Source organism: Pteropus alecto, unplaced genomic scaffold, assembly GCF_000325575.1.
Source record: "Pteropus alecto unplaced genomic scaffold, ASM32557v1 scaffold3, whole genome shotgun sequence".
NCBI classification, from domain to species: Eukaryota; Metazoa; Chordata; class Mammalia; order Chiroptera; family Pteropodidae; genus Pteropus; species Pteropus alecto.
In genome coordinates, this window is record NW_006442484.1 from 41,733,812 (window position 1) to 41,759,254 (window position 25,443).

Below are 25,443 nucleotides of genomic sequence, written 5' to 3' on the forward strand. Positions count from 1 at the left end.
CCTGAGTGCATTAGGTCAAGATGCACTTTTTTCGATGCCGAGTTAGATTCTGGCATTGACCCAGGACATCAGGAGTGCAGCTGTCAAACAATGCAAGGTGGGGGTGTGTGAGTCAAGTTAGGGCACTTGGCTTCCAGAATTGGATGTTGATGGCATGGCTGGATAACATGCCAAGAGTAATTTTATTTTTAAATTCTTTTCTTACTTGATGTATTTAAAACAGCACACATTCTGTAGGCTACCCTGTTAACCTTAGCTGCCTAGTTTGTTTCATTTTAAAGGGTTCTTTTCAACTTAAAATGAAACATACCGTTATATAATGGTAAGAATGGAGTGATTTTTCTGCTTTTTGCCTTTGTTTTCCAAGATTGGGAGTAATAATTTTTTTGAGTTTCTTTCTTTTTTTATTTAATAGATCTTTTTTTAGTAGTTTTGGATTTTCATAAAATTTAAGCAGAAAATACAGAGTTTCCATATATTCTTTTACTTCTGCTCTCCCAAAATTTCCATATTATTAATATCTTGCATTAATGTGGCTCATTTGTTAAAATGATGAGCCAATATTGACATACTACTGTTAACTAAAGTCCATAATTCACATTAGGGTTCACTATGTTATACAATTTGTGAGTTTCGACAAATATGTAAGATACATATACACCATTGCAATATGAAACAGAATAATTTTATTTGCCTAAAAATCCCCTGCATTCCACCTATTCATCCCTCCTTCCTTCCCGCCTTGTCCATAAGCTCCTGGCAGCCACTGTTTTTTTGTTTTGTTTTGTTTTTGTTTTTTACTGTCTTCATAGTTTTACCTTTTCCAGAATATCATATAGTTGGAATCAGACAGTATAAAACATTTTCAGATTGGCTTTTTAAGTTAGCAATCAATATGCCTTTAAAGTTCCTCTATTTCTTTGCCTGGCTTGATAGTTCATCGCATTTTATTGCTGAAAATAACCCATTATATGGATGTACCACATTTTATTTATCCATTCACCTATTGAAGGACATCTTGGTTGCTTCTCAGTTTTGGCAATTATGAATAAAGCTTCTATAAACATTTTTGTGCAGATTTCTATATGGACATAAGTTTCAGCTCCTTTGAGTAAATACCAAAGAGTGTATTTGCTAGATAATATGGTAAGAGTATATTTAGCTTTGTAAGAAAATTCCAAACTATCCTTTAAAGTGGCTGTACCATTTTGTAGTCACAAAACTCATTTAACGAATAAGAGTTTCTGTTGTTCCTCATCCTCACCAGTATTTGGTATTGTCAGTGTTTTGAATTTTTGCCATTTTAATAGGTGTGTAGTGGTATCTCATTGTTGTTTTAATTTGCATTTCCCTGATGACATATGATGTGGAGCATCTTCTCATATGCTTATTTGCCATCTGTATATCTTCTTTGCTGAAGTGTCTGTTCAGATCTTGTTCCCATTTTAAAATTGTGTTAGTTTTCTTATTTGGGGGGTTTAAGAGTTCTTTGCATACGCTGAATACCAGTCCTTTGTTAGATATGTGCTTTGCGAATATTTCCCCTAGTCTGTGCCTGGCTTTTCATTCTCTAAACAGTGTTTTTATACAGCAGTAATAAATTTTTACTTATATCATCAGGGAGAAAAATGTTTTTAAATAAACCTGACCTCCTGGATGTGGTTCCATAGTGTAGTGGTTAGCGCATCTGCTTTACACGCAGAAGGTCCTGGGTTCATGCCCCAGTGGAGCCACGGTCCATGGTCTACGGCCATGCCACCCTGAACAAATCTGGTCTCAGAAGCTAAGTAGGGTCGGACCTGGTTAGTACTTGGATGGGAGACCACCTAGGAAAAGCAGGTGCTGTAGGCATAAATAATAATAATAATAATAATAATAAAAATAATAATAATAAATAGTAAAAACAACAAACAAACAAACCTGACCTCCATCTTGTCTTATTAGCACCCACTACCTATCTGAGAAAGTGAGGAGAGCCTGAGAAGAACAAGATAATTGATTATTCGGTAGTTGAACACATGAGAATTGTGACATGAGTGTGTTCTCTAAATTAAATGTAATCGATTTTGAGTGCTTTATGGAGGCAAGACAGACATAGTCCAAAATTAAATAAGTGAGGAAAAAACTTTCTTATATGACTGTGTACAGAACCATGATAAGACTTTTTTTCTCAGTACTCATTTTTTATTTGACTTATTTCCTAGCCACTTATGCTCCTTAATAACTAGAACTCCTAGAATGATTAGGAAAACTCTGGAGTTCTCTGCTTCCAGTAAAAACTATTTAACAAGAGAAAAATTGTTGGTTGAAATTGAAAGAGCGCTGGGAGAGAGGAAATGCATCTCTATTACTCATTCAGCAGACGTTTATTGAGCAGCTACTAAGTGGCAAGTGCTATGTTGGGTCCTGGTGATATACAATAGAACAAGACCTAGGCTTGCCATTGTGAAGTTTACATTCCAAGAGAAATGGACAGATAAATCTGAAATCAAATCTCCTTTGACCAGGCTATTATTAAGTGAGCACTGGAGTTGTACTACGGCAGGAATACTTTTGTGGTCTCATGGGAGCAAAGAAGTGACAGACAGGCTTACATCGAACCTGAGAACTGAAGGGGGATCAGGAGTTGGCCGGGCAAAGAGTAGAGAAAGGTGTTTCCAGCCCTCCACCTGTTCCCTTCCCACACCAGGAAAAGCTCACATATGAGAGGTATTTTTAAAATTCTGAAATGTAACATGCCTTCAAGAAAAAAAAAAGTTTAAAACAGAAATGGGCAATGTAATGAATTATTAGAACTACAACTGAGGTCACAAAACAGTACCTGCCAGGACCTCAGGAGTCTTCTATATACTCTTTCTCGATTGTGATTTTCTTCTTCCTTCCTAGAGGTCACCACCTAAGTAGGCATTCTAAATATCAGCTTTGTACAACTGGAATCACACAGCATGTGTCCTTTGGTTTCTACCTGTTTCTTCTTTTTGTCCTTAACATTATATTTTTAAGGTTAACATGTTTATTTTTATTGCTATACAATAGCCCATTTTACGACTATTTTCCGTCGCTGGGCATCTGGTTGAGATCCTTTTGCTCAACCTTCTCATTTTACAGATGAGAAAACTGATTCCCAGTTGGTCAACCCAGAGCCAAGCTCTAACCCAGAGCTGCATTCTAGGGAGAAATCAAGGAAGCGATGCCTCTGGACCAGCTCGCAGGGCCCAGATTATTCTTGATGGTTCTTTGAATGGACGTTTTGACCTCTACCCATATTTTCCTCTTTACTCTACAAAGGAACAGGGAAAAGTAGAAACCTCAAGGGGTTGAACAGTTAGCTTTATGTGCAGCTGTAGAATCTGAAGTCTGTTACATTACACCCAAGTTATCAAATTGTTTTTTCATTGGTCAGAGTTTAGGATTAAAGGGCTCTGTCCTGATTAGTCTCCAAGGCAAGAAGGCAAAATAAGAGACATAAATCCATGCCTGGAGGATTATTGGCATTAGGTTTAGGTGTTTTATTTAGGTCGGACTGCTGTTGGATTTGGATTAAAATTACTTGTGATTTAAAAAAGGGGAACAGATAAAATTATTATAAAACTGTTAATATAAAGTTGGGGTAATGGCAGGAGGGAGAAGTTCAAGATTAAAAAGTTGATATTAAATGAGTCTAGTTTTATTCCCAACTAAGAACAATTTGCAGTGACTTCCTGATCCCCTACAAGTCACTGTACTTTATCCTAAACCAGAGCTTTCCTGAGCTCTGACCACACCCCCCAAACCCTTCCACTTCTATATTTTGCCCATCTTTCCAGAGCTTTGCTGGTATTTTAGCCTTTTATTACATTGAACTTCCCTGCTCTGCAATATGCATTCCTAGGTTCCTAAGAATCTCTGTGTGTGTGTGTGTGTGTGTGTGTGTGTGTGTGTGTGTGTGTGTGTGTATGTGTGTGAGAAAGAAAGAAAGAAAGAAAGTGTGTGAGAGAGAGAGAGAGAGAGAGAGAGAAAGGAGGGGGAGGGGAAGAGAGAGAGAGAGATACTCTGGCAGCTTTAAGGGAACTCTGGGTCAGGACTTGTCTTTAAAAAATAAGACTCCAGGATAGTGGCTCAATGCATGAGAATAGAGCCTGGCACATGGTAAATGCCTAATAAATGCTCCTGTGGCGATTTCTCACTTCTCAAATGAGAATCACTTCCAAAAGTATCTAATTACCAAGTTAACAACTCCTTCCTTTTTTCTGTTCAAATTGTCAGGTCTTATGGAGTGTGCTATGATTTCTACAGATTGTACTTGGTTTTTTCTCAGTGTCCCTACAAGCCTCGAGAGTGTATCACCTTGAACCTTTACCGCATTTAAGAAGAATAGGACTAATTTGTTGGTATTTCTGTGTCTGACAGTTTATGCAATGGGAGGGAGTTAAGTTTTATTAATCTACCTAAATTGTATAAGGGATATTTAGAGTTCCCACTGACTCAGATCCCCATTTTCTTTCTACACTGTACAAAAGGGTCTTTTTGGCTGCTTAGCAGTGAGCAATTAGAACAGCCAATCTAATGTAAGGAAGAGGCAAGAGAATTAAAATGTTAAACCAAGCTATGTTCAGAGACTGCAATATGCTGATCAGCCCTGTAGCCAGACCAGGGAAACCTGCAGAACAAAGGAAGATTTCTACTGAGATTGCTAACAACCCATTCCCCCATATCAGGAAGGAAAACAGAAAGAAAAAAAAAAAAAAACGTAACAACCCATTCCCCCATACCATGAAGGAAAACAGAAAAAAAAAAAAAAGAACAGAGTCTTTAAGTGGTACCCTACACAAAATAAAATCATCCATTTTCTATAGCTAAAACCATGGGAAACCTATGGATCACAGACTAGGAATTGCCAGCAGGCCTTTCACACTACATATTCTTACCTTTTCATGCTACATACTCTTATCCTTCTTCACTGTAGCTAAGGAAAATGGATAAACAAACTCTTTAAACTATCACTCACAGGAACTAAAGAATAATAAATAAACTGAATTCCCCAAACATTCGGGGTCCTTCTCAGTGTCTTTCTCTCTGTCCCTCTCAGTGCCTTTACTCTATCTCCCTTACTGTCCTCATCTCTCCCTATTGTCTCTGGCCCTCTGCGTCTCTCTTAGGTTCTCTTACTCTCCATCTCTGAGAGGAGACCATGCTCTGTCTATGGAGTGTTACCCCTTCTCTAATAAACTTTCCTTTTGACTCTAACTGTGGCGTCTGTTTGAATTCTTTCTTACACTCTGCCAAGAACCCTCTTCTCTCAGAGCAGGGCTTCAGTCCCGGCCCCCGCCCACACCCCCCCATCTCCCCCCAACTCCACACACACACACTCAGGGGAATTTGCCCTGTCCTGCATCAAGTCTACCCAGACATTAGACTGTATTTGTCTGACCTAATATACATGAAGACTCAGTGTTCCCAAAGGGACCCTTCCTTTTTAAAGGAAGAAATTAACGATATCTCTTTTCATTAAGTTGGTGCCAGGTATTTTCTCTAAGCAGCCTATTTAAAAGAACACATTCAAACGGACCCAAGAAACAAATGCAAGAGATCTACAAATCTTTTAAGGGATGAGTTTACACACTATCCTAATTTCAAAGGAGACGTTTTTGTGCCAGGACACAATGGTTAGACTCTCCCAATGGACACACACCAACTTTAAATGTCAAACTCTGCATTGGTGCAGAAATCAGATAAGTGCAAAGAGCTCTAGGCTTGTTTCTGTTCTTAACTGATTTGCCTCCAAAGGACAGTTCACATGCTAACTCATTACACATGGTCTGAATGTTTGGGGTATGGGTCAGGGACAGAACATCCGAGCATCCATTCCAAATCTCCAAGGATCAAATTACAAAGTGTTCTTTCTGTTTGTCTGTTACTGCTGTATTTACTCACGCCCAGAGTAGATCAGCTCACAGCATCACACTTGCGCTCTGCCTTCTGATTTTCAACTTAAGTTGCTATCTGGGGACCAGGGCTCTTGTCATCTCTTGCAGGCTGTTCATTCTTTACACTAGACTGCATCCTCTTATTCAGTCCATTAATGGAACCCCACTTCATGTAGCACCTTCTGTTTAACACTGTGGGAAGGCACTGGGAAAAAAGTACATCACATTGTTTGTCTCTCCCCTTTGTGCATGGACAGATATTTGTCATCTTCCCTATCACTGGTAAAATGATTCCTGTCTCTACATTTAAGAAAGTATTTTTCAAAACTTGATCGTCAACTCCACTTTAACATTTTACATATTCCTTTGAGTCTATTCACCCCCTAAAAGTGTTTTCCTGTTAAATTTGACACTCTTTACGTTGATACAGAAACTATGTAGGAGACCTGGAGGTATGGGCCTGTGACCTTTTCACAAATCCTAGAAAATACATATATATACACATACACAGATAAAACAAGGAATGTGTTAGACAGAAGCCTAGCAAGAAATAGATTGCACACTTAAATTAGGATAAATTCGATATTTTTAATAAAGGGATTATTTTTAAAGGTTATGGGAAGGCTGTAGAGAAGCCATTAGGGATAATATAGTTCCCTGGGAGCTAGTGAAAGTGGAGCTGTAACCACATGCACCTAAAGGGACAAGGAAAGGGTATGGCATCTGGAACCTGGAAAGAGAAAGCCATGTGGGTATAGGGGTCTTGAGAAAAGAGATGACCTTCAGTCAAGGACATAGTCAACGCAAGACAACCCTACAAGAGGGAGCTGGGGAATAAGAGAGAGTATTTGCTCCTTCTTTCCTCACTCTCTTCCTTCCTTCTGATTTCCAGCTAAGGATTTGTATTGGGAAGCCAAAGTAGTTCATACTGGTCAGCTTCTGGGACAGAGAACATGGTAGAAATGGATGGAGAATGGACCTGGAAGGAAGGAATGCTACATCGTTTAAAAAGACCCAGTATAACTTCAACTCCTGATATAAAGTTCATACCCTCTCCCACAATGAAAAATACTTCTCTGGAATAGTGCATCAGCTAGTTAGTAATTGTTCTCTGCTTCAATAAACAAACACTGAAATACAGTGATTTCAGTAGGTAAATGTTTATTTTCTGCATGTCACCGGGAGTCCAGGGTGGTAAGAAGTTTCTAGCATTGGTTCAGAAGACCAAGCGTGTCAGGCAAGGCCAAGTCTTTACAATTCTCTTGGCTTCTCTTTTACGATCCCAAGCTATCTTCTGGAGCTCCAGCCATCGTGGCTTCATTCTTTACAAAAGGGCAAAAAAGATTTTCCTGGAAGCCCTACCAGTGACTTCTGTTTACATCTCATGGTCCTCCTTTATCTGCAGGAGAAGCTGGAAAATATATTTGAGTTGATCGCATTATGCCTGCTATGAAATAAAGTTTCAGATGGGAAGAAAGCAAGGAAGAATGGATGTTGAGTAGACAACTAGCAGTGTTTACATAAGACAGAATTTAATCATCTGAGGCACATATGCCCAGGGCATTGTTTCATGCTGGTGTCTGAACTTAGGAATTTTCAAGTCATATGAATCAGATATTCCTCCCTGAATGATCACATTTAGCCCCAGATCCTCCTTCATGGAATATCAAAGCCTGCAGGCTAAAGAACATTCACTTACAAGAGATGATTATAAAATTCCAAGGCAAATACCCAAGTGTGTTTTGTGGAAATAGTTTGTGCAAACAAAATGAAGCTATTGCTGGTTGAGTCCAGAAATGGAAGAAATGGAAAAGACACACTTAGTGTGCTAGTGGAAGTATAAAGGAGAGTTTTGCAAAAATACTGTGCAATGTATATTGATGGCCTTTAAGAAATGTTCAGATCCTTTATCCCAATAATTCACTCAGAATCTACATTTTTTAAAGTCTAGAAAAACTTAAGAGAACAATTAAATAAATATTATACAGCTCTATTGTGGAATAATATATAACTATTAAAAACTACATTTGCAAAGCGTTTAAGATAGTGTGGGTGAATTGGTTTTATTAGCATGATAACCTAAGTTCTGCAGCCGTTTTGCCCAAGTATTCTAGTCCCCTAGGTCTCCCTTTCCTTTACTATCCAACTGAAATGGCTGGAGCCTCCATCCTAGCATTAATAGTAGGATTTATACTCTCTACTCTATTGCTGCCTGTCACCATAGTACATCGGCTGTCAGGAAAACGAGCAAACAAGAGCATTCATAATATTGTTTGTGGCGGGGCAAACATCCTCTTTGGAGGGCAGTCTGCCAATATATCACTTGGCCCAGCAATACCTGCTCCATAAATGTATCCTCTGTGCATAATTAAGATAAAAACATTGGAAGCTATGCATACGATTCTGTGACTGGTTGTAATGAAGTATAACAGGAACTCGGTGTTAATTCTCAGTCATTCTGAGAATGATGGTCGATGAAGAGAAACAGAGATGTTCTTCACACACAGTAGGTGCTTAATAAGTGTTTATCAAATGATAAATTAATTCAGATGAGTAGTCTCTTTGGGGGAAATTAGTTTTGTTTCAAAAAGCATCTCACATTTTGCATTTTAGTCACATGTTGTAAATATTGCTGGTCAACAGTTGTAGCCATGAGACTAGAGCTTAAGAGATGGGGCATGGCCATCTGTCTACAACAGTGGGAGACTTTATGGGATCGGATTGCTTTCTGTCTGTCTTTTTTTTTTTTTTTTTTTTTGTACAATCAAATTCATTATGAAAATAAATGCAATCTCCAAGCAAGACTAGAGAAATAGATTAGTAGTGGGCCTTGAGAAAGTCTGTAGGGGACAAGGTAGACTGAATCAGGTTGCTCTGTGTTTTATTTAGCTCTATGCAATGCTTTGGATAAGAGAAAACTAAACTGGGTCATCCGATTGATAAACATAATCATTTTAGATAAATTTGCATGGTCTAGAGAGATGGTCTTAGGCCTTGCTGAAAGGGGGGGCGGGGTGTAGCTTGCTTTAAAGTCTTTCTCCTCCTCTGTTCAAACACTTTTCCCATAACACACCTGAAAAATCCCCAAACCCTTGTTGCAAAAGAATTTGGCTACAGTAATCAGTGAAGACAACCTGAAATATTGGTCTTCCTATCAGCAGGTTATAGCACATTAAAATACACTTGGATTTTAATGATGAAAATATGTTGAATTAGAGACTTCTGAAAGTTATTTTCTCAGCAATTCCCAACACAATGTGTTTGAATCACTTAATGTAAGAAAGCATCTAAAATAGAAGGTTAAGAGACTTATTCTTAACTATTTATGTTACAAAGGAAAGGATGAAGTAATGCTGAAAAGGACTTTTTGTATAGAAAATGCAGTTTAAGTATATAATATGGTGAGTAAGAAAAAACAAATTTTAAAATATGGCTATGGCATGATTATTTTGTTGATTTTAATGCCTAAGAATTTTTACCATGTAAATCGTGTAGGCAATATGTTAAAATAAAGCTTATGTTTGAATTATATTTTGAATATGCATTACAGCTAGAATTCTGTCACTTGAATTTTTCTAAGTTCTGCTTACCCTAGCAACTAACTACTATTAACCATCTTATGGAAGGAGTTATGAGTGGCCAGTGAGAAAATTCTAATTTCCTCAACAGTATTCTGTTTTATTGATTTATTACAGTTACCTGCTCTAAAATGATTAAAATATTGAATTCTATGGGGTTATCAGATTGTACTAGAAAAAGAAAGATCAATTTGAAAAAAAATTATACACCAAGTGTGAATGGGTTTGGCATTTTGAAGAAGGTCTCACTCTCAGTAAGTAAATCTTCTCTGTGTAATTCTGGAGTTCAAATGTTTCTGATTAGTGTCCTGCTGTCTTATTGGTACCTCCTGGAAGACAATAAGATTAGTAGAGTGCATGAGTTCCTTATATCTCAGCATGATTGAGTCCAGGTTTGAGAGTAGGGCAGCAATCCTGAAGAAAAACTGTAGCATTCTATGCCTGAGTCACAGACTTAGATCCTTAGAACGTTAACATGGGCGTTTTTCAACTATCTAACCTTTAATATTGTCGTATTTTTAAATGAGACACTTAGCTCAGTAGCATATGGGAAACAGGTTGTAGAATTTTTGCAAGCAACCTTCAGTGAAAACAATATTTATTGCATTTATTGTCATGAAAAGGATGTCTTCTTGTCTTTCCAGAGTCTGTTACCTAAGAACAAAAAAAAAAAAAATGATGCAGTAGAGGAAGAAGAGGGAGTAACTTTAGTTATAAACTTCATGTTTAGTTATAAACTTGATTATTGTTATTATTTATTTCCAATTATAATAGTAATAATATATCCTACTGAAACTCTCATTCTAATACCAAAATCATAACTAGATGTGTTAATAAAATCAAAATCTTTTTTTTAAGTTTCTCAATTGAAAATGTAAGTTTTCTCTTCTACCTGTTGATTTTAGGTGATGTTAGAATTGTGGGAGACTCTAAGACAGGGACTACAGAGATGTTTGAAATTCTCTTTGGACCCAAAATGATAACATTCCTTTGCTCAAATAAAAAAGTCACATAATGAAATGCTTAAGAAAGTTAATAGGGTACAGCTCCAATCGGAGCAGCAAAGAACAAATCACGGAGCTTCACCTCTGATCAGCATGTTTTGTTTGGGGGCCTTTGGCTGAGGTTGGAAGGGAATGATCTGCTGAGTGGCTCCTCTCATTGTGCTGAGAGGCCTCCAGGCAAAAAGTCCAATGGTAAAAATAACACACAAGGCAAGTCACAAATGGAATGTCACTGTGAGGAAAGCCACACCTTTTATTGCTTAGTATAGGGAACAGAAATAACTACAAGTGCTTGGAAAGTAGGGTCTTAATTAGTCTTAACACAGACTCAAATTGTAAAAAACTTGGTGGGATCTAGGAATGGGATGATAAAGAGTCATGCACATTTTTATGTGCTTCAAGTAAAAATTTCATATTCCATTTGGCAACTCTTTGAAGAAGTAATGGTATTAACATCACCTAGAAAAAGTACATTTTACAATAGATCTTCAAGTGATGTGCTGCAGTGCACTGCTGGGTTGTGGATGAGTTGTGTTTGTGCCAAGATACTGAAGCAGCAAGGTAGATCTGGGCAACCAGCGCACCCATTTCCCTGGCTGTGCCATACAAATAGTATCAGTTTCTACATGTGTCATGACACGGCAGAGGCTGAAAAACCTGCTTTCTAGATATGCTTTGCAAAATCCCTGAATTCCAGAAGAAGAGGCATGTAAAATTATTTTATGAATAAATAAGCAGAGGCAGAAAGAGAATAGTGCAGATTCCCAAATAGAATACACAATGCGTGTGGTGATACCAGGGGCAGAATGTGGAAGCCGGCTCATGGAAGAAGGCCACAGACTTCATGTCGGGCTTTTTTGCTTTCTTTGCTTGACTCTACTAACTCTCTAACAATAAATACTCAGAAATGTCCTAGCAAATGTTCAAGAGTGAGAGCATATGGAGCGTTTGATTTTATTTGTGTTTAAAATATGGTTTCCACACAGATGGCATTGGTTTAGCTGTTGTGTGACTTTGTTTGGATCTTCTTTTGCTCAAAAGAGAGATGAGAACCATAGCTCTTTAAAATGTCCAGCTGCCCAATTTGTTTTCTGTAATTTGCCTCACCACCTTTGCAGAGATACAGGCTTTTGTCCCTAAAATACCTTTGCTTGTCAGTGAGATTGCAGTGACTTTGAACAGTGGTTTCAACAGGATCTTGGAATATCAAGGTGAAGGCTTAAAAGGAGGCTGTGAAAATTCCATGGACCATGGATCTTAATAGTTAGATATTTAGATTCTAGAGTGCAGTTACTGTATTAGGAATCTGGCCATGATATTAGAGCTGATGAAACCAACTAACAGTTTCTTTGAAAGGTTAGATGTCCAGCGACAAGGTATACAACAAATGAAGTCAGTGACATATGTATCCTATTAGATAAGTTGGTGTTTAATATCCAAAGGTATTGTTAGATATCTAGTCTGCCATTTTTTCCTTTGAAACCTGATGGCGAGGATGGATGGGAGGAAAGAAAAAAAATAAAATTTAAAAAAAAAAAAAAACAGAAAATCTTAAAATACTAGAAATTCATAAAATTGTTAATGTCACTTTTTTGTTTGGTAATCATTATGCTATGCTTACACTTCCCCATTACCTGGGACCTAAACATTATTCCAGGGAACATTAGAGTGCCAGCTTTGTTTCCTCTTGTCTGTATTTAGCTTTCTTTTAGGTAGGCATTTCACCCATCCTTCTAAAAGTTAGCTAAAGTCAGTGTATCATTTTTGCATTTCTCCAGGAAAAAAACAACTTCCAGCAATATTTAAGGAACATGTTTTTCTCTTTACACTAATATGGTGTCTTAGGTTAAAAAAAAAAATTGTATAATAAGATACCCACTTAATCACCAGCAGCCTCTGAAGGATGTCCCACTGGAATCCATGAAGCACTTGAATTATGTGTTAACCCATGAGCAGAAGAGTCATTTCTTCCTGGGACCTTGTGAAAGAGAGAGACAAAGACAGACAGAGACAGACTAACTCTGAAAACCAGCCTGCGTTATTTTCTCAAGCTTTAAGTTTTGAGTCATCACCATAGAAAACTGAGTCATGAAAATGCCTTGTTTCAACTGGATCTTGGAATATCAGGGTTAAGGCTTAAAAGAAGGCTGTGAAAATTCCATGGACCACGGATCTAAATATTAGATGTTTAGAGTCCCTAAATTCTAGAATTCAGACTATTTTGCCAGTTTTTCTTTTTTCTGTGGGATCTGGCTCTTTTAACAACGCCCTTATTACAACGTGATGTGAATTATTTGTACATGCGATTATCCGATAAACGCTTTCACCTAAACCTAATTTGACTAATTTGGAAGAGGATAAGGAGACTCAGATACTGGTATAATTCTGGAGGAAGATCCAAGGTTAATGTACTGAACTGCCAGAACTATTGTTTCAAATGTTGTGAAATCAGATTTAGATCTTGTAAGCAAGTTCTTGGCTGAAGAGAAAGAGTTTTCCAGTTTGGAGAGAAAATCAACTTCTCCCAGCTGCTGTAACAGGATCATGGAAATGGTGTTTAAAGGAAAAGAAGACCAGCAAGCAAAACAGTGGTTTGAAGAATTAGAATTGAGGTGGTTTGTTTATCTTCCTTTTTATTGAGCTCCACCCCTTCTGCTAGATAGCTACATGTTCCTGGACATTAAAGTAATCTTTTCTATATTGGATATTTGTGAACAAAATAACAGAATATCCCCATTTCACAGATGAGGAAACTGCTGCACTTAAAGGTTAGGTGTTCACATGCACATAGCCAGAAGTGTCAAAACCAAGATTCCCTTGGGGCTTTTCTCACTGCAAAGCCTGGACACTGGACCACCAAGCTCTGCCATCTTCCCTGGCAAACACGTTTCTTTACTCAGTGTCATAATACAGTCTTGGTCCATTTGGGCTGCTATAACAAAAATACTACAGGCTAGGTGACTTAAACATTTATTCTTCATAGTTCTAGAGGCGGAGAAGTCCATGATCAAGGTGCCAATAGATTTAGTGTCTGGTGAAGGCCCACTTCCTGGTTCATAGGCAGGGTCTTTTTGCTGTGTCTTCACATGGCAGAACTGGCGAGGGAGCTCTCCTGGGTCTCTTTAATAAAGGCATTAATTCTATTCATTAAGGCTGCAATCACCTCCCAAAGTCTCCACCCCTCCAAATAATATCACATTAGGGATTAGGATTTCAACATATGAATTTTGGGAGAACACAAACTTTTAGTCTGTAGTAGACCTATTCATTGTTGTATGGCTAGCAGGGCCAATTTTATTTAGCAAATAACCATTCTGATTATTTGTTCTTGAAGAAACAACAATTGGTGTTTTATTCTGAATTAAATTTTGAATTCTTTTATTTGCGGTTTTTCTTTGTGATTTTGCAGATCTCTAGACAGTTGTCAATTGTTGCACAGATATCAGTATAAACATTTATTCTGCAAATTTGCGGCACCCCAGCAACCCATCTGTAAATGATAGGCAGGAATTTGAAGTTCTCACAGCCTTCTCCTTAAGCCTCTCCCTATCATTGCTCCCTAATGTGGTGCTAGGAATGTAGTTGGGACTCAATCTTTGTGAAATAGATGAGTTTATCCCACCATCCTGAAAGACTCACCAATAAGATCTCCCTTGCTGATTTAGTATTACCTCCTAAAAGCCTGATGTTAACACATCCTTTTGTTTCTCAAGGTAGATAACAGTTAGATTTAATTTATCAGACTAGCTGGCTTTCAAATAGCAATGAGTAATTTCTAAAAAACAAAACAAACAAAAAAAAAACAAAAAAGAAGAGAGACGCTGGTGGATGTCTTTGAGCAAGAGCAACTAAAAGATTTGTTCATCCTTTGAATATATACTCATTTGTCATTTGCTATGATCCAGGCCATATAAATAGAAAGATGAGTATAATTCTGTGCCTGCTGGCAGATGGGATAGCTGTTATTACGTTGTTATGTACAGAATGAAATGGGAGCCCAGTGTTAGGGCATTTAACTTGGATTTGAACGTTAAGGAAGGCTCCAGGAGAAGATGTACCTGAGATGATTCTTATAGGGCTAGCAGATGGAGTTTCTTGTATAGAAGCATAGGCTGAGCTCTGAGGAACAGTAGGAGAAGAGCTGGGGAGGTAAGTAGGTGTCAGATCAGGAAAGGCCTTGTGTGAGCTAAAGAGTACCATCTTTATTCTGAAAGTTATGGACAACAATTGGCGATATTAAGCAGAGGAATGACATGCTCATTTAGAACATTATCTCAGGCTAACATGTGGAGAATAGATGGGATGGGGCCAAACTAAAGATGAAATTAGTAGAGAGGCACCAAGCTGGTTTCTATGTATTTTACTACTCAGAGATAGGCCTCAAGGTGTATAATTTTTTTAAGCTAGATTGTAAACTATAGCAGAACTACTCTCTATAAAAATATCTGTTATTTTAGAAATTGGACTGCTTCTAGAAGATACTATATGCATGTAGACTATGTTGTATCAGTAAAGTTTGACTGAATGGAGAATCAAACTCCATTATCTAGTAACTGGTAGGATGTAGGATGCTTGTCAAAGTACAAGAAACTGTATAATGGCTACCTAGGCGATTGATTCAAAATGAACACATGATTTCATTCTTCTAGAAAGAAACACATCTGGACTTAAGAACAGAAGCCCTCCTACAGTCCAAAAAGGGCTATCAACTCTGTTATAAGTCTGGGAAACTTTGTTTTCCAAAGTAAAATGAACAGCTGACATAAGGCAATTAGCCTTACAAATAAAGAGTAATTTGTGGCATTTAGTGGCATACAGGTTGTAGATCTCTGATTGACACAAAATTCTCCTAAAAATATTTTGCACCATTAATTGAATAAGTTCTAAAGGAAGGAACGGCTGTCCCAGCATAAGCTAGAAGAATATTTCAAGTTAGGAAGTGAAAAGATAATGCCAATGCATTTTTTTATAATATGTTTTTTTTAAGAAAAGGAAATAAAACTTCTAAAAGATTAAGTGTGGTCACAAATAGGATATATTAATGGTTCTGTTTAAGATTAATTTCCATGAATCAACCATAGTTACCCTTTTCCTTCTCCAGTCCTTCTTGAGTTAATTAGTAACTATAATCCCAGTTAAGCTTAAAGTTCCTTTAAAATATGTTCAGTAACTGCCTTGTTATTGTTTATTATTTGTGCTTAGAGGTGGAATATGCCTTAGAATTTGCCAGCCTAATCACACCTTTCTATAGTAAAAGAAACTAAGGATCAAGAAAGTGAAATGACTTGCTACAGCTCAGAACTAACAAACAAAAAGATTTTCACCCCGCACTGCTTCAGAACACCAAAGCATTTAATACAGCATGCTTATATTTGTTAATCAGAAAAGCTTTATTGTATTCTAGTTACTGAAGTTAAGTAAATTACAAAGACTTAACTAACTTTGCCCTGAAATGTGACCATCTTGATATGCATGCATGGTGGGGACTCATTAACATTTGTCAGGTTTAAGCAGTGCTTCATTCTAATTGCCTTCATTTTCAGTTGGCCATTATTTAATTTATTGAGATTGACCAGTCTAATATATGGTTTTCAGGATTTCGACACAATTTGGGGATTTTTTGCAATGCAGATATTTTCCTTTTGCCTAAGGCAATAATAGACAGGGATACAAACACTGCTTTAAAGAGGGTGTCTGCTGATTTACATATTTTAAAAGTATTAAGATCAAAGGTAATGAGAATTTAATCCATATGGCAAGCAGAAGATAAATAAGAATATTAATACTGTATCAAATACTAATTAAAAAAACACATGGATCTAATTTTAAGAATGTAACACAGGGACGAAATGCTCTTTGTAAAGTTAAGACCAGATTCTCTTGTAAGCAGGACAGTTGTGAGTTGTTTTGTCTCCTGCAGGGTGAATTACTGGCTAGTTAATATATATAGCTTTCATAGACTCATAATAATTATGAGACAAAGATTGTGATTTAACAGTTTACAAAGTGCTTTCACATCTTTTTTAATGTTTTTTTTCATCCTCAAAGCAAACCTTTTAGTTCTTGAGCTCTTACCCCCATTTCATTGAGGAGAAAATAGGCTCAGAGAGGCAAATGAACCCAGATCTAATACCAATCTCATCAAATCTTAATATCTCTCTCTTTCTCTCACTTTCCTCTTCTCCCTTCCTCTCCCCCTTCTCTTTCCTTTAATGATAATTACTCAGAAAAGTACAGGGAGAAAAGCAGTCTCATTCACTGAGAATAATGGATGTGCAAATTGGTATATTTTTTAGAGTATCTAAAACTGTTTATACACTTTTTGCTAGTTGTCTCACGTCTAGGAATCTAATTTTAGGAAATAATCTGATATATAATCAAATATTTATGCCTAACGCTATTTGTGAAAATTAAATGAAAAATTTTAATAAATCAAATGTCCAACAAAGAGTGTTTAAAGTACATCTTAAATGATGTAATAATAGGGAATTATTCAAATCATGCTACAAAGAATATTTATAGTTACCAGCAAGTGTTTATATTTAAATGTTAAGAGAAAAAAGTAGAATATGATATGCAATGTAATTTTCACATATATTTATATATACCACATATTTATATTTATTTTATCTATATCAAGGGTCAGTAAATGTTTTCTGTAAAGAGAGCTTTGTGGGCCAACAGCTCTCTTGCTCAACTCTGCTGTTGTGTTGTGAAAGCAGCATAGATAGTATGTAAACAAATAATTATGGCTGTATTCCAAGAAAATTTTACTTATGAACACTGAAATTTGTATTTCATATAATTTTCAGGTGCCTCAAAATATTGTTACTCTTGATTTCTTTCAACTATTTAAAATGTGAAAACCATTCTTAGTTCATGGGCAACAGAGAAACAGCTGTGAGCCACATTTGGCCCAAGGGTCGTAGTTTGCCAATTATAGAAAGAAATACCACAAAATAGTTACCTCTAGGTAACAGAATTATAAGCGGTCCTTATTTTCTACCTTAATATTCTTACCTATGTGTTCTACATTTTCTATAGTATATATTATACTTTAATAATAGGAAGATAAGAATTCTTTTTTTAAATAATTTGTCCCAAGTCTAACACATAGTAAGGAGCAAGTTTTGAACAGAAAACCCCTTTCTACCATGCCCATTGCCTCCTAACATCTCATGCTAGAAGGATCTTTAGAGATCTATGAATAGACCAACCTTTTATTTTACAAAAGCAGTGAAGACTCCAAAAACTTAACAACTTGCTCAATATACACAGCAACAAGTGGCAGAGTCCCAGCTGGCCCCAGGCCCCCCAGCCTACCTATACAGTTCTCTTTCCATTTCCTCCCTGGGCACCACTAGATATAAGCAGCATGATTGGCAGGCCGTCTTAAATTTTTTTTTTACTCTTCAAATTGCTTTTATTTCGTATGTTCCCTTTCCTTTCTGGTTTGTTTGTTTGTTTGTTTGTTTTATCCACAGACAATTCTGTAGGCTAATATGTGAAAACACCAAAGGCCTGGTATCCTAATAATCCTTTATGAGAGAGCCCCACATGTGGAACAAGGTAGCTAGAAGGAGAAACATTTGTATTGTCAGCTTTGTCAGAAAAAGAGTCAATTTATGAAGGTTTGGTTAGGTGGTTAACTGTCTGCCTTTCTCTGTGAGGACATATCCCTAACCAGCCCCCTCCAGGGGAACTTCTTTGCTCCCCCAAGTATCTTCCAGGCCTTAAGAGCTTCCTCTCATAGTTGGCCATAGCCTTATGTAAGGAAAGGGCAAAGAATTAGAGCCCAAAGTCCTAGGTTCTGGTCCTAGTTCTACCACTTAGCTCTACAATCCTGAGAATGTTTTAAGGGAAGTTGCTCTGCTGAAGCTCTCTTGTCTTTCATTTTCATTCACTAGCAACATTTCCCAGTCACCCATAATTATGCTGAGGTCACTTTGCTAGACTAGCCTGGAGACAGAAAGATAAGTCAGTCCAGCCCTGTCCCTCAACGTCAGTAAAGTCTCAATAACTCCCCTGTCCATTTCTGGGGGAGTTTGAGTATTCAAGTTAAGTTAGCTGCATAGAGCAGTTTGAAAACTTAAGCATTATGCAAATGTGAGGGGCGATTTTTATTATTGGCGTCTTTGCACCTCACTAGAGAGTCAAAGTTAAGAGGCCAAGGCTTTCAAGATGTTTAATCAGAGAGGGGGCAGCGGGAGGCCTGGGAAAGTTTTGAGATCTCAGGTTTCTAGAAATAAGAACAGATCGTCTACAGGTCCTTTCCTCCTGATTGGCCTATCAACATGCTAACATAAGTAAATGAAGGTGAGGCTGATGGAAGTGTAGTAGTGTCCAGGTTGTGATTAATTTTAACTTGCAGGTGCTCTAATGGCTCTGAATTCTTATCCCCAGGATATTAGAAATACCAACCAAAAAATAAAAAATAAACAGATTTACCTATGTCTTTATGATGAAAAAAAACAAGTTCAGAAAATCTTTTCCTATTCAGATAAAAGTTTTTGGAATTTTGAAGGTAGAGGGGAAAACAGGTTATAAAAGATAATTCTAGATTAAGAATTCAAACAAAAGTGAAGGACTTAATCATTTTTTAATATATACTTCCTGTAGGTTATATAGCGAGTGCTCGATTCATGTACATAAAATTTCATGTTAATATAAGTCTGCATGGTCCTTTATGATCATACATGTTTAATTATAACATGACTTCATTGTAAAGCTTTTGCTGGCAAGTAACTGCATACCTAACTCAAACTAGTTGAAACAATAAAGAGGATTTATTGGCTCACTTAATTGAAATGTCCTGAGTACATGAAACATGACTTCATCAGGACTTCTGGCTCTGTTCTTTGCAATTCCCTTGACTCTGCCATCCTCCATGGTTCAGCTTCACCCTCAGTTTGGTTTCTCTTAAGATGGCAAAATGGCTGCAGCCCTTGTAGGACCTTATATCTAAATAAAACCCTGTTCAGGGAGATAGAGCTTCCTTGTTCCAAAATTTGATTGGGTAAACCCTGACCAATTCCTGTGGCCAGGGGAATGCTGTGCACTGATTGGCTGATGCTTGGGTTGTTCTGTACCAATTACTGTAAAGTAGGGAATGGCGTTATGCTGACTTAGACCTACTAGGGCCCATCTCTGGATCAGGGGCAGAGTTAGTCTCTCCCAAATACATGACTGCTATGCATTGTGGAAGGAGTAGAATGAATATTCGTTTTAGTAGTCAGGGTCTAGTCAGGAGACAGAAACCATACCAATTACTTTAGCGAGAGAATTTAACAACTCTTCAGTTGGGCTTGAAAGAGGGGACTTACAAAGCTGAAATCCAGACCTCTGAGTAGGGTCACTGTCCAGCTAGTGCTGGTATCTGAGGGGATGCAGTGAGGCTGGTTCTAGTGGCATGGGGACACTGCAAACTAGAATTAAGTGCGACTATTGGAGTTAACTATTGCTGTCAGGATAAAATCTGTAGCTGTGGTAATGCTGATAGGAACAAGAAGCAGACAGGAAGAAGTCAGTAGTCCTACCTTCCCCTGTCCAGCCATGTAGTCTCCCTCTAGCACTTCCCCACCCCTCGTTGGCAGAGCCTGTAGAGAGTCATGTGGCAAAAGAAAACTGTGATTTGTAAGGTCCTATCCAATCATCACAAAGAGTGTGGAGCTAACAGTATTAATAGTATTAGGGCAAGAAAGAAAGAGAAATCAATATGCTTGTATATACATACTTGTGCATAAAAAAAGGAAGAAGAAAATACGTATAGCTGCTATAGTTCTTGTTATTGCAAATGAAATGATCATAAAGCCACAGTTGATGCTTATAATTTACTTATTCCTTACTCTATGACATCTCAGCCAAGACCTCAGCTTGTGAGAATCTTTACCTGGCAAGGTAACCCAAACCTCATTCCTAAAGGGTCTGAATCTTCACTGGTTCTGCATATTTCTGCTTATTGTAGTTTTCCATTAACTTTTACTATTGGATATAGAAGTACTGAGAGGTACTCAGAGAATGTCCTGGGTTCCAGACAGAGTCATCTTGGCCTCCATTGTGTAGCCCCAAATCAGGATCGATTCATTTAACAGAGCAATCTGTTTTTATACCTGTTGGTTCAGGGGCATAAAGAGCCCAAAATGCCAAGTGGCAGTTTCATCTTTCAAATCAGTGAAGCCGTTGTTGCATCCCCTGGTGGAAGCATTCCTTTCTTGGGTACCAGCAACCTCAAACCATAAGAACTCAAAGTTAAGAAGACAAGAAGCAAAAATTCTACATAAAACTATTGTAATTATATATGAAGTAACTTTAAAAATCCAGAATGGACTCATTATCTTTGATTTATTGCTCCCTACAGACCTACAGTCTGTAGCTGGTTCATGTTTATATGCCCAGTGGAACCTTTCATGACCTCTGTGGTCTGATAGACAGTCATTAAATGCTGGTTAAATGTATAGTAAATAGGTAGCTAGATATGGACTAATTGGTTAGTATCTGAAGACTGAAAAAATTTTTCCATTTTTATTTTAATATTGCTAGCTCACAAACGGAAGCTAGGTTTCTTCAGTCTCTGGATTTATGAGTAATTTCTGGTAATCTATGACTCAGCAACCCCATTTATCAGTATTGGTTTGAAGATTACTAGTACGTGAGTTCCTCAAAGGAGATGGTGGGTCCCTACTAACCTTCAGAGTGTCATGGCTTTTGGATAGTGTTTAATATTCCTGTGTACTTTAAAATGGAATATCTTAAATTTTAGAAGATTCCTTTTCCTGTAAGCAACTTTAAACAGGGAAACATTTCATGAGTTCCTCTTCCCAAATCTTGAGGAGTCTCTGAAGTGTGAACCAAAGCAGTCTTACACTGCCTGGAGCTCCTTCACAACATCAAACGCTTAATGAAAATGTCTTCCTCAAACCTCAAGCATTTCCAAGTATTAAATGTGAAGAGGAAAGATTTTGCTCTAACTGCAAAGTGTTCTACAACTGCAGGGTATATGAGAATGCCTGTGTGTGTGTGTATGCGTGCGTGCGTGTGTATGTGTTTCCTGGTTAATACTTCTGAGATAAATTTAATATTATGCCCTCTCTAAAAAAGATTACATAAACAATACCTATTCAAGGTATTCTGAAAGATTCATTACCAAGAAGTAGAAGGGATATGTGCCCTCCCCAAAACACAACCAAACTGTCAGCCTGAGAGGAAAGTAGGTTCTGGTGCATACGAGGTCACTCAGGGTTGTATGTCTAGGGACCTAAGACGGGTAGTTTTGGAGGAAGAGACAGGGGTGGCCAAAAGGGTGACCAAGCAGATTAATTTTAATTAGATCTATTTTCCTAAAGCATTATTTTAAGGGCTGGCTTGGACTTTAAAAACAGAACAACTATCTGTATTTGAAGTTTCACCCTCTCCTGAGCTGCTATGAAGTACTTTGTTTTAAATAAATAATATCAAAAGTAGTTCCCTGTGAGAGGATATTGGAAACTTAGTGAACATTTTCTGCTGAAGGATTTCAAAAGCATCCTAAGGTAAATACAGTGAACACTCTTAATTACTGCTAAAATTTGCATTTTATGTAATTTATACCTTGTTTAAAATATATTAATTATACGAGGCTAGTAATCTATTCACTGCATTATCCACAATTTTCACTCATTTCTCTGAACTAACTGCTAAAATATTCACATTCACTTGTGAACCTTATTTTAAAGAGTTTAAAGATATTATGGTCTAACTCAACAGACCGCCCCCAGGAATTGTGCTGTCCCCAGATGGTGGTGGCATTACAGGGAGAGTCTGGAAAGCTTATTGAAGGCTTGGATCTTTAGCAGTAGTTCCAAAGAACTTAGCACTTTATTAGAGAAATGACTTTGTTACAGAAATTCTACACAGTATGAGGAACATGTTACTGTTTTAAGAAACTCATATTCTAATTAGTCCATAAATTCTGGGCAAACTAAAAGTTTGTGAACTGAATTTAATTATTCAGCATGTTTGTACAGCTTGTTACTATAGAAGAAACTATTCCTATAAAAGCAATAAAATACACTTTTTGGTTGTGTAAAATAGAGAAACTCTGACCAGCAAAGAATTGGAGGATCAGCATCACCAAATTTAAAGATTAGTGATTTGTAAATAATACTCTTTCATTGGTCAAGACTTTTTCAAGTTATTTGAGCATGCGTGTTACAACCCCAACAGTACTCAGGTTTTCATAATAAGTATTTTATAACACCCAGAAAATAATAAAAATAGTACGAAAACACCCCCACAATAGGTCTTAACATCTTACCTTACCTGCTTCAAGTTTCTTTAAAATTTTAAATACTGTTGAACCCACCCCTCATTACCCTATCCCAATCCTATCCTTCCTCTCATCCCTATGGTAATCACTATCTGGAGTTTTCATTTCATTTTCTACCATGTTTTTAACTTTTTACTGAATGTGTAACTTTTTACCGATGGGGTTCAGGACACACTACCCCAAAATATAGCACTTTGGCACATCGAATATTTCAAGCTAAAGGAATTTGAGAAATGGAATGTGCAGGGAGGACTTTCTGACCTTCCTCTGAAATAGATCATAAAACCCTTACGTGAGAGGTTCCCACCCTATACCTGGAGGGAAGGAGCGTCCTTATCTCCAAAGGGACTCAGCGAGGAGTCCTGACTAACACATCTTGCTAGGTTTCCTCCAGGTTACTACACTTAGCTCACGTTTGTCCTATCACAACTTTTCACCACTTTCCACTCTTCACAAACCTAGCATGAAAACACTCAGCTTTAACCGTTTCTTCAGGTCTTTATTTCCTTATGAAGGGTCTCATGTCATGTAAAACTTACATTAAATAAATTTGTTTGCTTTTCTCCTGTTAGTCTGTCTTTGTCCGTTTAATTTTCAGACCCAGCCAGAGACCCTAAGAGGGTCGAGGAAAACTTTTTCCTCCCCTACAGTGGGCAGAAGCCAATTTATCCTGAAACGAAAGGATCTTAGGCTCAGGGACGCTCACTCCCACCATTTCTCCCAAGGCTCAGAAGTAATCAGAGCCATTGTCAGGGAAGCAGCCCTCCTCACAGACTGAAGGTCTGGAACCCTGCCCAAGCAGAAGGGACCTCTTTGGGCCTGGACTGACTGGGCCTGGGGCTAACCAGACTACCTGCATAGCCTCCCAGATCCCAGCAGGTATTCTGCCCTGAGAGAAGAATGCTTCTTGCTCAGGGACCATGATCGGACTGCCCTGCCCAGAGAGGTCAAATGGCCACCCTGATATGCAAGGACAGAAGTTACAGTGTTGTGATGCTTAAAGAATCTTCCCTGAAATGTTGTTTTTCCTCAGATTTGTTGATCAGCCATGCTAGAGAAAGATAGAATTGTCTTTTTACACTATAAAAAATTTTATTATAAAATTGAGTTGGAATGAAGCTAACAAATATTTTTAAAATGGTATTATAAATGTGCGTCAAATAACTAAGATTACATTGTTTTTTTTGGATTTTATTGTTTGTGGTATTTTTCAGCTTTTAAAAATGTATAATTTCTTGCACATTTTATCTTATTCAGAGTGAGTATTCAATTTGTATCTAATTTTATATTTTATGTTTTTTATATTTTAAATTCTTTTCTTTATATCTTTTTTTTAATGAGCTTCAGATCCCACAAAGCATAAATAGTATAGGTTTTGAAACTTTATATAAATGCAGAATATAAATGATCCTTGAACAATGTGGGGGTTAGGGATGCCAAACCCCGTGCAGTCGAAAATTTGAGTCTAACTTTTAACTCCCTCAAAACTTAACTACAGTTGTCCCTTCGCATCCACAACAAAACTTAACTACAGTTGTCCCTTGGCATCCACAACAAAACTTAACTACAATTGTCCCTTGGCATCCACAAGGGATTGGTTCTGGGACCCCTCTCAAATACTAGAATTTGAGGATGCTCAAATTTCTTATATAAAATGGCATAGAACAACACAAATGGTCAGCCCTCCACATCTGCCAATTCCTAAGTGCAGATCAAAAATACTGTTTTCACAATTCAAACTGGTATTGTTCAAGGGTCAACTGTATATTTATCACTCTGCAAGGTTTTTATTTTTTGTAAGTTTATTTGTTTAAAATGTTTTCAATATTTATACATGTCGATACATGTAGCACTATTTCATTAATTTTTTGAAACAAACGGTATCTATTTTCTTTTTCATTGGCATTTATGTCATGAGTTTTCACTTAAAAATGATTCTGTGATGAATATTTTCATGCACGTCTCCTTACAAGTACAGAGGTATATACCTTCCTAGAAAAGAATTACTGGGACACACAAGATGTACATCTTCTGTTTAGAATATTGCCAAATTGCTCTCCAAAAATAAAGTACAAATCTGCACTCACACCAGAAAAGCATAATCCTTCCTTTCTCCATACTTCAATGTTCTGATTTAAGAAAATTTTCCAGTCAGAATCACAATGATGTACACCTTCTCATATGTTAATGGGCACTTAAATTTCTTTTGTGCAAACTTCCTATTAATGTCCTTTGTCTATTTTTTATTGAGTTGTCTTTCATTGATTTGTAATAATTATTTCTATATAGTGGATATTAATTTTTTGCAGGTTAGATGCATTGCAAATACATTCTAATAGTTTGTGCCTTATCATCTGTATTTATAAATAATATCTTTTATTGAACAGGTGGTTTAATTTTAACATAGTTTTATCAATATCGTTTTCTTTATTGCTTATATTTTGTGTACCTTGTTTAAGAAATTTTTCCTCTCGAAGCTCATAAATATACTAAACTTTATATCTTTTAAAAGTCTTAATATTTTATTTTTCACATATAGGTACTCACTCCACCTCAAATTTATTGTTATATATGACAGAGAGAATTTAATTTTTTTTCTATATGGATAACGAATTGGTCCCACTCCATTTGAACTGTTATGTCCTTTCCCT

At 37.1% G+C, this 25,443-nt stretch overlaps 1 protein-coding gene and 1 pseudogene across 1 annotated transcript in view; both read left to right on the top strand.

Annotated features, from left to right (window-relative positions):
* The window catches only part of MYO3B (myosin IIIB), a 342,946-nt gene that overhangs the window by 275,465 nt on the left and 42,038 nt on the right, over positions 1–25,443 (top strand). The gene's annotated exons all lie outside the window — the stretch shown is intronic.
* LOC112470814 lies at positions 1,743–1,851 on the top strand (annotated as a pseudogene).